The sequence below is a fragment of the Gracilinanus agilis genome, chromosome 4, assembly GCF_016433145.1.
Source record: "Gracilinanus agilis isolate LMUSP501 chromosome 4, AgileGrace, whole genome shotgun sequence".
Taxonomy (NCBI): domain Eukaryota; kingdom Metazoa; phylum Chordata; class Mammalia; order Didelphimorphia; family Didelphidae; genus Gracilinanus; species Gracilinanus agilis.
Window position 1 is genome coordinate 484,132,737 of NC_058133.1, and position 13,126 is coordinate 484,145,862.

General features: G+C 44.9%; 1 pseudogene; it reads left to right on the top strand.

The window, feature by feature from the left end:
- Positions 1 to 5,401: 5,401 nt before the first annotated feature.
- LOC123246788 overlaps positions 5,402 to 13,126 on the top strand; it is a 26,292-nt pseudogene continuing 18,567 nt past the window's right edge.

Genomic DNA, 13,126 nt, shown 5'->3' on the forward strand with positions numbered 1-13,126 from the left:
CTAGGGTCGTGTCTCATGGCCATCCCTCAGACTAGATTTTACGAAGCTCCCAACTGAATTCTCAAGCCTGATTTCTATTCCTTTCTCTGCTGTCCCCTTTCCCAATTCAAAAGTAGGATGCCAGAGGAGACATGGTTAGTTTGCATTAAAAATGAAGAATTTAGGGAGGAAGTCTGGCATAGTAACTTTCTAAAACTATAGATGTGTGTTTATATATGTGTATGTGTGTAAGAGACAGACAGACAGACAGTCACAGACAGAGACAAAGAGCAGAGAAAACAATTATTAAGTTCTCACTGAGTATGGGGTCACTGGAACTCTAAATTGCAGAACAATCCCATAGTTGCGGTTATTTCTTCACCAAAAGCTCCCTACCTCAATTAAATCATAGATCCAAGCTGGCAAAGTCCAATAATTTGTTTTTTAGCACCAGAGTTTTGCCAGCCTCTTGCCCAGTCCTCCTCACCCCAAATACACATACTTTTAGGAGGATGGTGTAGTGCCAAGGTTGTTCATTGGGGTGAGGGTGGGGGTGTTCCATAAGGGTTTAGAAAAATATTCTGGTAACTCTATTTCAATGATTGCCTTCCTTTATAATCCTCTATTTTATTTTATGCTTTTTAAAACATTATACTGAGCAGAGACTCGTAGAGAGGAAAGGGGAAGAAATACATAATACAAAAAAGGTTAAGAACCTCTGGTCCAGCGAGAGAAGCATTGGCATTGGGGTAAGAGGCTCTGTGTTCCAATCCTTCTAGGGAAAAAACCATGGAAAATCTTTTCCTCCATCTCTCACGGTCTGCCTGCTTCCCCAAGAAACAGACATGGATCCCCTTTACAACTTACCCTGCCTGTGTAAATGGGAAAGAGGGGCATTTGGAATATACAAAATCTCCATTGAATTTCCCCACTAAAATATGGTAAAAACATAAATTTCTTTCTTAAAAAGGTGCAAACCTACAGTGAGTTGTTTGCTCGTTTCAGTCATGTCCAACTCCTCGTGATACCATTTGGTGTTTTCTTGGCAGAGATCCTGGAACAATTTGCCATCTCCTTGTCCAGCGCATTTGACAGATGAAGAAACCGAGGCAAACAGGGGTAAGTGACTTCCCCAGGGTCTCACAACTAGTAAGTGTTTGAGGCCAGATTTGAACTCAGGAAAATAAATCTTCTTGACTCCAGATCAGGCACTTTAACCACTGCACAGCCTGGCTGCATGTATAGCGATTGGACTTGGGGAAACTTGTTTTATTCTGATTCCACCATAAACTTGCTATGTCAGCCTAGGCAAGTTCTCCGGGCCTCAGTTTCCCTCATTTTAAATTGAAAGATGGGGAGAGAGATGGATAACAGAATCTCAAGGTCCCTTTCATCTGCAAAGTCACCAGTTTTCAAAATTAGAAACATTCTAGGAGGGACTTCGGAGTCAAGAAAGTCTCTCCGGAAGTATAAGAAAAACACCAACTTCTTGAAGCCTTTTTAAGCATTTTTCTCTTCTTCCCCTTCCAGAGCATCTTCCCTGATATCAGGGGGAGGGGAGGCAAATTTTTCTTTTTTTAAACTTCTTGTTCTCTGGCTTCTGGCCAATTCCGGAATGAGCTATCGTATTACCCAAATATGAAGTTATTTTTTCCTCTCCCCTGTATTGGGTTTTTCGGAGGAGGCCAGGTGCTAACAACAAATCTTAGGCCAATGTGACAACGTTGGCCTGAATTCAGGGCTCCATGCTGGTGGGGCTTATTTTTGCAGGGTGGGGAGACTGGCTGCTGTCATTCTAGAAGGCTGTAGAGATCAGGGTTCGGTTTGGGATCCCAACATTTAGTTGCTGTGTAATCTCAGGGAGGTCACCTAAGGAAACTGAGTCTGAGGGAAGCTGAATGTCCAGGATCATTCAGTTACCATCCAAAGCTGGCTATGAACCCACAAGTCTAGAATTCTAGATATTATAACTGTTATTATATTAATTAAGATTATATATTAGAATAATAATTATTATTATAACTATTATAACTCATTCTTATGTAGCCCTTTATTTTAGAAAGTTATAGTGTATATATATATAGCATAAATATATAAATAAAATAAATAATGTTTAATGAAATAAATTAACATATTTATAATAAATAACAAACAACAGAATCCTCAAGGCAGCAGTCCTGGCCCTGGGAGGTAACGCCAAGCAGTATGGACCAACGGAGGTCTCCGAGACGTCTCTAGGCTTTCCCAGGTGTGGGTGTCCTGGGCAAAGCCCCAAATTTTCAGCACCTGCCCCCTTAGTTTTGGGTCCTTGATCCCCTACCCGGGGACATCTCCCTGGCCCTCAACCTCCATCCTCCAACAAAAGGATGTTGCCTGACTTGGTCAAGACCCCCTTCTCCGGTGTCCCTCATCCCCAGATTCCAGCAAAGTTCACAAACATTAATAAGCCACAAATCTCTGTCCACAAGGAAAAGAGAGGAAGGGAGGGAGAGACCCAGGAGCATCTGCAGTGGCTCTGAACCAGCAAGTGTAGAAACATCAGCCTGCCTGCCCTGGCGTGCTTTTCTGGCAGACTAAAAAGGTTTCAGCACTGGGCAAAGGAAAGAGCCCCCATCCATACACCTGGACGGCATGATAAACATTCTGCACCAGCACAGGCTGCAGATTTAGCCTCCCACAGCGGCCAAATGCCAGAGGGCAGGACAGGAGGCAATTGGCAACTGGAGGGGAAATATGGGACAGTTCCTCCCTGCTAAGAGTGAAGTCGGGAATCAGACTCCCCCCCACAAAAATACGCATTCACACATCTAGAATAGGGAGGTAGACACATACGACAAATTGGAGCAGTGGATATGATGCTGGATCTCCAGTCGGAAGGTCTGAGTTCAAATTCAGCCCCAGACATTTATTCATTGTGTAACCCCAGGCAAACTCTTGACCACTGCTTGCCTGTTTCCTGTTTGCATGTAAAACAGGGATAATAACTGCACTTACCTCCTAGGGTGGGTAAGCAGACTAAAGGATATAATATATGCAAAACAGGGCAGCTGGGTAACTCAGTGAATCGAGAGTCAGGCCTAGAGATGGGAGGTCCTAGGATCAAATCTGGCCTCAGACACTTCCCAGCTGTGTGACCCTGGGCAAGTCACTTGACCCCCATTGCCCACCCTTACCACTCTTCCACCAGGGAGCCAATACATAGAAGTTAAGGGTTAAAAAAAAAAATATATATATATATATATGCAAAACACTTGGCACTTAAATACTAGCTATTATTATTGCAAAGAGCTTTGCAAACCTTAAAACACTACACAAATACCAGCTATTATTATTATTATAAAGTACTTTGCAAATCTTTAAGCACTATTATTATATGGCTATTATTATTACAAAGTGCTTTACAGCCCTTAAAACACTATATAAATACTAGCTATTATTATTGCAAAGTGCTTTGCCAACCTTAAAACACTATATAAATACTGACTATCATTATTATTAAAAAGTGCTTTGCAAACCTAAGAAGCACTATATAGATATCAGCTATTATTATTACAAAGTGCTTTGCAAACTTTAAAGCACTATACAAATACTGGCTATTATTACAAATTACTTTGCAAACCTTAAAGCATTTTAGAAATACTAGTTATTATCCAGAGAAAGATTTGTGGGAATAGAAACACTGAAGAAAAACAACTGTTTGATCACATGGGTCAATGGGGAATTGATTGGGGATGCAGACTCTAAATGATGACTCTATTGCAAATAACATAGAAATAGGTCTTAATGACACATGTAAAACCCAATGGAATTGCTCTTTGGCTATGGGAGGAGAGGAGGGAAAGAACATGAATCATATAGCCATGGGAAAATATTTCAAATTAGTTAAATAAACTTAATCTAAAAAAAAAAAAAAAGAAATACTAGCTATTATTACAAAGTGCTCTGCAAACCTTAAGGCACTATATAAATAGTAGCTATTACTTATAAAGTGCTTTGCAAACTTTAAAGTGCTATATAAATATTGGCAATTATAATTACAAATTGCTTTGCAAACCTTAAAACATAGAAATACTAGCTATTACTCTAAACTGGTGATTCCCAAAGTGGGCACCACCGCCCCCTGGTGGCTGCAGCGATCCAGGGTGGCGGTGATGGCCACAGGTACATTTACCTTTTCTATTGATTGCTATTAAAATAAAAAAAATTAATTTCCAGGGGCGCTAAGTAATATTTTTTCTGGAAAGGGGGTGGTAGGCCAAAAAAGTTTGGGAACCACTATTCTAAACGGTCACCCTAGTGCAAATATCAATAATCTGGAAATGGGTCTAGGTGGAATTGCTCATTGGCTAAGGGAGGGCGATGGGAAGAGGGGAGGGAAAGAACATGAATCATGTAACCATGGGAAAAGATTATAAATTAATTAAACTAAAAAAAAGAAATACTAGCTATTATTATTGCAAAGGGCTTTGCAAATCTTAAAACACTATATAAATACTGACTATTAGTATTACAAAGTGCTTTGCCAACCTTAAGACACTATATAAATATTAGCTATTATTATAAAATGCTTTGCAAACTTTAAAGCACTATATAAATACTACTACTATCATTATTACAAAACTTTGCCACCCTTAAGGCACTATATAAATACTAGCTATTATTATTAGTCCAAAGTGCTTTGCAAACCTTAAAGCACTACATAAATGCTAGCTATTCTTGTTACAAAATGCTTTGCAAACTTTAAAACATTATATAAATACTAGCTACTATTATAAAGTGCTTTGCAAACCTTAACACTATATAAACACTATTATTATTCCAAAGTGCTTTGCAAACTTTAAAGCACTATATAAATACTAGCTATTATTATAAAGTGCTTTGCAAGCCTTAAAGCACTACATAAATACTATTTTTATTATTCCAAAGTGCTTTGCAAACCTTAACACTATATAAACACTATTATTATTATTCCAAAGTGTTTTGCAAACTTTAAAGCACTATATAAATACTAGCTATTATTAAAGTACTTTGCAAGCCTTAAAGCACTACATAAATACTATTTTTATATTCCAAAGTGCTTTGCAAACTTTAAAGCACTACATAAATGCTAGCTATTATTATTATTATAAAGTACTTTGCACATCTTAAAGCACCATCTAAATGCTAGTTATGGTTATAATTTTCCTCTATCTAAATGCTAGTTTATATTTACAGGGTGCATTTAAGTTTACAAAGTATTTTATGGATTTTCCCTGTAAAAACCTGCTTGTTTGCTGGCTACTTACTAATAAAAAGAATCTTTCAAAGGGAAAAAAAATCACAGCGGCTGGGGCAGTCGTTTATTTGAAATGGCTGGAGGAGCCCAGGGAGAATCAATGTCATTTCCCGTTCCTAAAGGTTAACTAGGCGATGCCACAGGCTAATGTACGGAGTTGGATCAGCCTTTAAGCCTCCTCCGCCCTCTGCCAGCGCCCAGCGCAAAGCCTCCGCCAGCCAGCCGGGATCTGATTTGCGGAGAGCCGGCGTGCTCCTGTCAAAAGAAATTGCTGACTGTGTGCGGGGGTGGAAGGAGTTTTCTCCGTGATTTGTCAGGATATTCTGTAGCAAGTTCAAAGCCGGGAGAATGTGTCCGAGCTTGTTCAGAGGCAGCCTCCGCCCAGCGCGCACTATTTTGACCTCGATCCTGAACTCTAGCATGCACCTGTCTCTCTCCATTCCACCCGAGGAGCCTACCAGAAAGTATCCATTTTGTGTCACGCTGTCCCCGAGAGCTGAAGAGAACACACAGTGTGGCACGTCGGGGCAGCTCCTGGAGCTACCTAGTAGCATCTCCAAGCATTTATTAAAACCCTCTTGCGTACGAGGCTCAGGCTGGATGTCGGACCATCCAAAGCCTAAAAGGAACACATTTTGCCCTGAAGAAACTCCCGTGGGTGTGTTTAGGGGGGCCATGATGAAATGGACAGAGGACTGGCGTTAGACTAAGATCAGGATTCAAATCTAGGCTCTTCCATTCAACAACTATGACCCTAAGCCTTTGCTTCTCTTTTCTGAATTTCTCTTCTCCCTGAATAATGTATTACTGGCAGCTGCTCTCATTTTAAGCTGGATTTGCTTCAAGGTTTAAATGAAATAGCAGGGTGTGGAGTGGAGGACTTCAAAGACCTGGGTTCAAATGCTGCCTGTACTATTTGTGACCCGTGCGCCCTGAGGCACCATTTTGGGCCAAAGTTTCCTGGTCTGTAAAATGAAAAGGGTAACCGGGATACTGGACAAGATGTATCCTTTCTAGCTCTTGGTCTGTGTTCCTACACGAAAAGGGCTTTGTTGACATAAATAAGCATTCTTTGCCACACTGTGCATCTCTATATACAGATGAAAACCCTCATATAAACCAGATAGTATACTCTTCTCTCACTCCATGGGAAAAAAAAATAGCCCTCCAGGAAAATGAGCTGATGCAGAGATGAAGTAATGTATCACCCCTCCACCCCTTCCTTTTTTTTTTTTTTTTTTTGCCCTGGTAGAAGGCTATGGGTGTGGAACATCATCTGTAGGAACACAAATGGTTTTGGTTTCAAAGAACCAAAGTGCAAATTCTGCCTTTGATGCTCACTGCCTTTTGTGACCTTAAATGAAAAACATTTAACCTCCCTTGAGCCTCAGTCTTCTCATTTGTCAAAAAATGAGAGTGGTTGGAGTAGATAGAATCTTCTAAACCTTGTGTGTGCTAAAAAAAATTAAAATTAAAATTAAAAAATGGAGCTCAAAGAGAATAAAAGACCCTGAGAGCCAGGCCAAAAGATGGAAAGTCCTGGGTTCAGATCTATTCTCAGACACTTCCTAGGACCCTGGGAAAGTCACTCAACCCCACTACCTTAGCCCCTTACTGCTCTTCTGCCTTGGAACCAATATACGGTATGGATTCTAAGACAGAAGGTAAGGTTTGTTTTTTAAAGAAAATAGTTCAATACGTTGGAGTAGAAATACAGATTACAACATATGATTAGCAATTAACTACCTGGGTATATGATTTGGAGTTTTGGTTTTATAAGAACCAAAAATTCTTACAAAAATGAATAATTTTGTGTGATAATATATGTATAACCCAGACTGAATCGCTTATCAGCTCTGAGACGGGGGAGGAAAGAAGGGAGAGAGACAACACAAATCCTATAACTTTGGAAAACTTATGTGGAAAATGGTTATTAACTGTTATTAAAAATAAAGAAAAAAAATTTAAAGAAAAAAATGCTCAATAATCATATTTCAATATAATTGGCTTCCTTTGTAGTGCTACGATGCATTTGTATTTGACAATGTGATTCCGAACAGGGGGTCCACAGGCTTTACCCAGGCCGCCAGAGCCACCACGACCCGAAAATAATGACAAACTCCCGGACTAACTGACCTCCAGGGTCCCTTCTGCGTTCTCCTTAGATCGGTCATCCCATGACCCTCCTGTCTCTGAGGGGCTGAATTGCTCCTTTTCCCATCTTTCCTTTGAAATCTTTGTTAGGAGGGACGGTTCATTGAGTGGGTGAGAGGGGAGAGAGCTATTTGGAAAGGAAAGTGATGCAAAAACAAATGCCATCCATATTTTCCTAAGGATATGAAATGATTCCTCCGGCCCGAGAAGGATCTCTTTAGGAACTACCACACCAAAGAATGGCATTTCAAATGTGTTAAAGGACTGAGCCTGGCCAAATATTTACCAACTCTTTCAGAAAGCAGCAAACTCCAGCCCAACAGTGGAATCAACTCCCAGCAAAAGTCATGATCAATGAGAGAAAGGGTCAACCTGTTGCAAAACAAAGCTGGGCTCTTGGGCTGAGCCTGTGGTCAAAGCTCTGGGCCCCCCACCAGAGAGAGCCGGGTCAGGCACAGGAGCCCCAGGAGGAGGGCCAAAGGTTCCAAAATAAAACCAGACTCAGAGTCAGGTTATGCAAAGGGGATGTTGGCAGCTGAACACTGTGGCTTGAAGCAAGCTCCAAAGGACAATTGCTACCAGTTAAAACAATCTCTTCCCTGCCAGGGTTTTCTATCTGCTGTTTCTATCTGCTGTTATCTCTCAGTTACTTGAGGTGGGGTAGGGGGAAGAGCTGAACCAAAGCTTCCCAGAGATCTTATTTGCCATTCAAACTGCTGGCTCAAACCCCATCCCAAATCATGGCCTCTTTTCTTTTTTTCTTCTTTTCTTTGAAAGAAGGCAGAGGGGGCAGCTGGGTGGCTCAGTGCATGGAGAGCCAGGACTAAAGAGGGAAGGTCCTAGGTTCAAATCTGGCCCTCAGATTCTTCCTAGCTGGATGACCCTGGGCAAGTCACTTCATCCTGATCCCCTAGCTCTTACCTCTCTTCTGTCTTAGAATTAATACTAAAGGTGGGGAGTGGGAGGCAGAGAGATGGTTCAGTGGTTTGAGAGTCAGGCCTAGAGAGGGAAGGTCCTGGGTTCAAGTCTGGCCTCAGATACTTCCTAGCTGTATGACCCTAGGCAAGTCACTTCACCCTGATCCCCTAGCTCTTACCTCTCTTCTGCCTTTGAATTTTGCCTAGCCCTGACTATTCTTCTGCCTTGGAACTAATACACAGTATTGATTTTAAATCAGAAGGTAAGAGTTTAAAAAAAAAGGCAGAAAGATGAGGTTAACTATTCACTAAGTTAGAATTTAGTTAGTTGACCGAGTCTTTCTTAGGAGTTGGCAGATCCCTGAATCCAACTTGAATTTGGAGAATACCCGACTTCAGGCTCTTGGGGGCTTAAACTAAAATATTTGCATATACACTTGGGAAGTATGCAAGTTAAATATTCTCCATGGCATTTTCCGCCACCAATTTATTGGGGGATGGGTTGGGAGTGGATCTGTTTGTCCCCCCCCACCCTGCACCCTTCAATCAACTTCATTCCATAGACAGAGCCCCCAATGCCATCCACAGACTGGGGGACGGTCAGTCCTGCAGCTGGACTGTGCTAAGGAAAGCACAATAAGGAAACCCAATCCCTCACTTCCTCCAAGAAAACAACAGTAAGTCATTTCCTAAAAATCCCTAAGCTGTTGGCCAGCCTTCGACACCCAAAGTGGGAGCAGGGGGCAGGGGCAGAAAGAGCCTGCGAGAACAGACTTCACAAAACCGGACCCCACATCCAGTCCGCCCCCCACCCCCACCCCCAGAGCGGCCTGGGCTGAGCCTGGGCACAGGACGGAGCCCAGCTCTGGCATAATGATTTACAGACAGGCACTCAGCCACCCACTGCCTCCTGCCTCCCCCCATCCCTGCAGAGGATGCCAAACATTTCCCTCTGCCTCTTTTCCAGCACGCTCTCTCGCTCCCCCTGCCCGGCTGTCCGGACCCCTTTACCCAGGAAGGTTTATGGCCATTCTGTACGTGGCAAGGCCCCAGCACTCCATACACTTTAGTGATTTCACTTTAGTTTAAGAGAATGACTGGGGGAGGGAGCAGGAGAGCAGAGAAAGCTGGTGGGAGGAGGCTGCTGAGGTTGAATTCACAGGCTAATTAATTTATATTATTTTTATATCAGGCAGAGATCTTAGAAGTCATTTAGCCTATGACCTCTCATTTGACAGAGGGAGAAACTGAGACTTAGTTCAGAGGGACATCAGATCTGATGAAGGTCAATAAGGAAGATATTTCTCTTAATTAGAGGTAAATCCTCCAGCTGAATCTCATACCGCAGGACTTTTTTTTTCCCTCCATAAAATTTTTGTACTTAGTTGAAGTGATTCAAAAAAAACATCAAATAGGGGCATATAGGTAGCATAGTAACATATAGAACACCAAGTTTAGATATGGGAGGTCCTGGGTTCAAATCAATCTGGTCTCAGACATTTCCTAGCTGTGTGACCCTGGGCAAGTCACTTAAACCCCACTCCTAGCCCTTACTGCTCTTCTACCTTGGAACCAATACATAGTATTGATTCTAAGATGGAAGGTAACAGTTAAAAAAAAAAGTGTCACTAAGACAGAAGGTAAGGTCTAAAAATAAAATAAAATCAGAAGACCAAAGTATTATCTCTTCCATCTATCACCTCCCCCAATAATTCTCTTCACTATAGGTCTCTAATTCCTCATCTGTGAAATGGGTATAAATACTACTTAAATTACCTACTTCAAATAGTTCTTGGGAAAAGAACACCTTAACGAACTAGAGAAACATGATTTATTTTGCAAATTCTGTTCAATTCAGTTCATGTGTTGGTTAGTTTTGCTGAGATGCCTTTTCCTCCCCTGCTCCCACTTTCTGGGATGATGAGGGGTAGGGAGAGGAAGCTACCTAGAAATAAAAACCATGTAAAAACAAGAGATAGCTATAAATAAATAAATAAAAAAGAAATGTGATTTATTATTATGGGTAGATTATAGGTTCCTTGAACACAGGGACTGTTCAGTTCTATCTTGGTTTCCACAGTGCTTGGTCCCACAGTTACAACTTAAAAAGGCTTGTGAATTGATTGGTTCCGCCACATACTACTAGGATAATAAACAGTTGCAATTCTCTTTTTCCTTTTTCTAGAACTTAATCTCCTTTTTTCATTGATGAAGATACATGGGCTGCTGCAATTTCCTCCTTAAAGCAGGACTAGAATCCTAGTTTTGGCAGGGTGGGGGAAGGATACCAGCTCTCAAGTACTTAGGCCAGCCATAGAGGATCTCTATCCAACTCTGGTGCATCATTATAGTTTACTAGCTGTGTAAGGTTGGTCAAATTGATATCTCTCTCTCTCTCTCTCCTTCCCTTTCCCTCTCTGCTCTCTCTCTTCCTCTCTCCCTCCTTCCCTCCCTTCTCTTTCTCTCTCTCCTTCCTTCCCTTTTCCCTCTCTTCTCTCTCTCTCTCTCTCCCCCCCCCCCCATCAGTTTCCTTATCTGTAAAGTGGGATAATAGTAAGGTTGTTGCAAGCCTCAAACAAGATGTCATATATAGCTATATATATGTACTTTGCAAACCTTAAAGCACCTCAGAAAATTTAAGTGTTATTATTAAATGAGGATTAATACCTCCCAGGGACATTATGGAGATCGTTTTAGAGGATGACATCAAGGTGAACTTCTACTGTTCCCTGCTACTAGGATAACAACTAGGGGGAACTCTTTCCAGCATTAAATTCTTCAAACCCTTTAAATTTATGGAAAACTCGGCTTCAAAAGAAGCCAGGGATTGCCCCTTGTCTCTGGAAAATGCCTTCTCAAAGGTTCCCAAATTCTGTAACTTTGCCTGTTTTCTTCCTTCCTAAAATGCTGTTGAGCTGTCAAATTTCCCCCTCCCCCAGGCTCGTCCAGAATGAACTCATTCTCCAGCTGAAGAAACAGAGGCAGGCCCACAAAAGTCGAGCGAAGTTGGGGGCTGGCCCTGAGCCTCTCAGACTGAGCAGTGCAATGAGCAGGCCAGCCTTAATGGGATAAATAGTCCCAAACACCTTTAGGATCTCTTTTGTTTTGGGAGTTGTGGTTAGCATGGACGGTTCACTAAGTTGTCAATCGCAGTATTGCTCAAAGATCCGTAAATTCCCCAAGCATGGGGTGGAGGTCGCCCCTTTTTCCCATTATTTAACCCTGCCTAGGCGGCAATTCTGAAATGTCCTGATTCTTCTATCCCGCTCAGGCCTGAGAAGGGGACAGGCAGCCACTGTAGATCTCTCATCTACTCGGGACTGGGGTCTTGGAGTGGAAGAAAAAGAGAGGGGGCAGGAGGGGAGGGGACTCATGGGAGAGGAGGGGGCGCAGGTCCTGGGAACCGAGAACTGGGACTTTGTAGGCCAGTTGAACTGACACTCTCATCTCGCCCACAAAGACCCAATCCTCAACTCCCATCCTCCCACGGAATCCAGGGGTGCGAGGGGTAGGGATCGGGGTGCGTCGCAGACCAACTCCAGGTGAGGGCCTCGGGGCTCCCCGACCTCGCTGACCTTTAAGCACCCTCCCGCTTCGAAGCAGGGAGATTTCCTGTGAGTGCCCACTGCCCAGTCCTGCCCCGCCCCACCCCCACCGAAGAAAATACGCCCAAGAAACTGAAGGAGGCCCCACATGGCCGGGCCGTCAAAGGGTTAAGCCCGGATGTCTACCAGTTTCGGCGGAGCCTAGGACGCTCAGCTCGGGGGTCGCTCCTTCCAGGCTTGAGCCAGGGGCAGCGAGGGTGGGGAAAACGGGCAGAGACCCCCAACCCGCCTTTGCCCAGGGCCAGCCCTCGGGAGCTAGCCAGGTGACCCGTCCTCTTGGGTTCCAGAAACGCCAGGGGAGGGGAAGGGCGGGAAACTTCGGGAAAAGGCAATCAAGGCCAGTGCCCAGCGGGGTGGTGGGGGTCAGGGAGCCGCCCCCTGTGGCAGTGCGTGGGCTCGCCGTGCTCTCTGCGTCCCTGTTACCTGCCCTTGGCTCCGGCGCTGACAAGTCCCGGTGCCGTCCATCTAGTCGCAGTTCCTCTCCCGCTGGCGGCCCGACCGGCGCCCTGCAATCCAGCTCCGCTCGGGAGGGGGCGCACCCGCGGGAGGGGGAGAGGAGAGGAGAGCAGGGGCCACAGCCCCGCTCCCCGCCGCCGTCCGGCCCCTCGAACCCTCCGCACCGCGCCGGGCTGCGCGTCCTCCCTGCGCTCGGGCTCAGCCCTCCAGGGAGGGCCCATTAAGAACCTCCTCCCTCGGGGTGGCCTGGGCGAGCCCGGACTGGCGAGGAGGAAAGAAAAGATGAAGGGCTGAGGTGGGGGGCGGGAGCGGGGGAAGGCCCCTCGAAAGTTTGGGGATGGGCGGAGGGGGAGCGGTGTGCTCCGGTAGGGTTTCTCCTCTTCGCCCCCAGCGTGCTCTCCGCCCGTCGGGTGTGCAAGACCTACTGCACGTGTTGGTGACTCACTGGGCGCCCAGAGACCGAGCTCCAGCTCCGGGTCCGGCCCGGTCTCACAACGCTGGCCGGCCCGCCAGCCCGCGCCTCCTCCCCAGCGTCTCTCGCCTCTGCTCCGGGAGCTCCGCCCTCCTCCTCTTCCTTCTCCTCCTCCTCCTCCTCCTCCTCCCAGCCACTCCGCCCCTGTCCACACCCCCTCCTGCCCCTGCCGCTGCCCCTGCTCCTGCCCCTTGACCCGGCCCACCCACACCTCTCCCGCCAACTTCCCTCCTAGCCCTTGGCCCGCACCGCATCCCCCCAGCGCTTC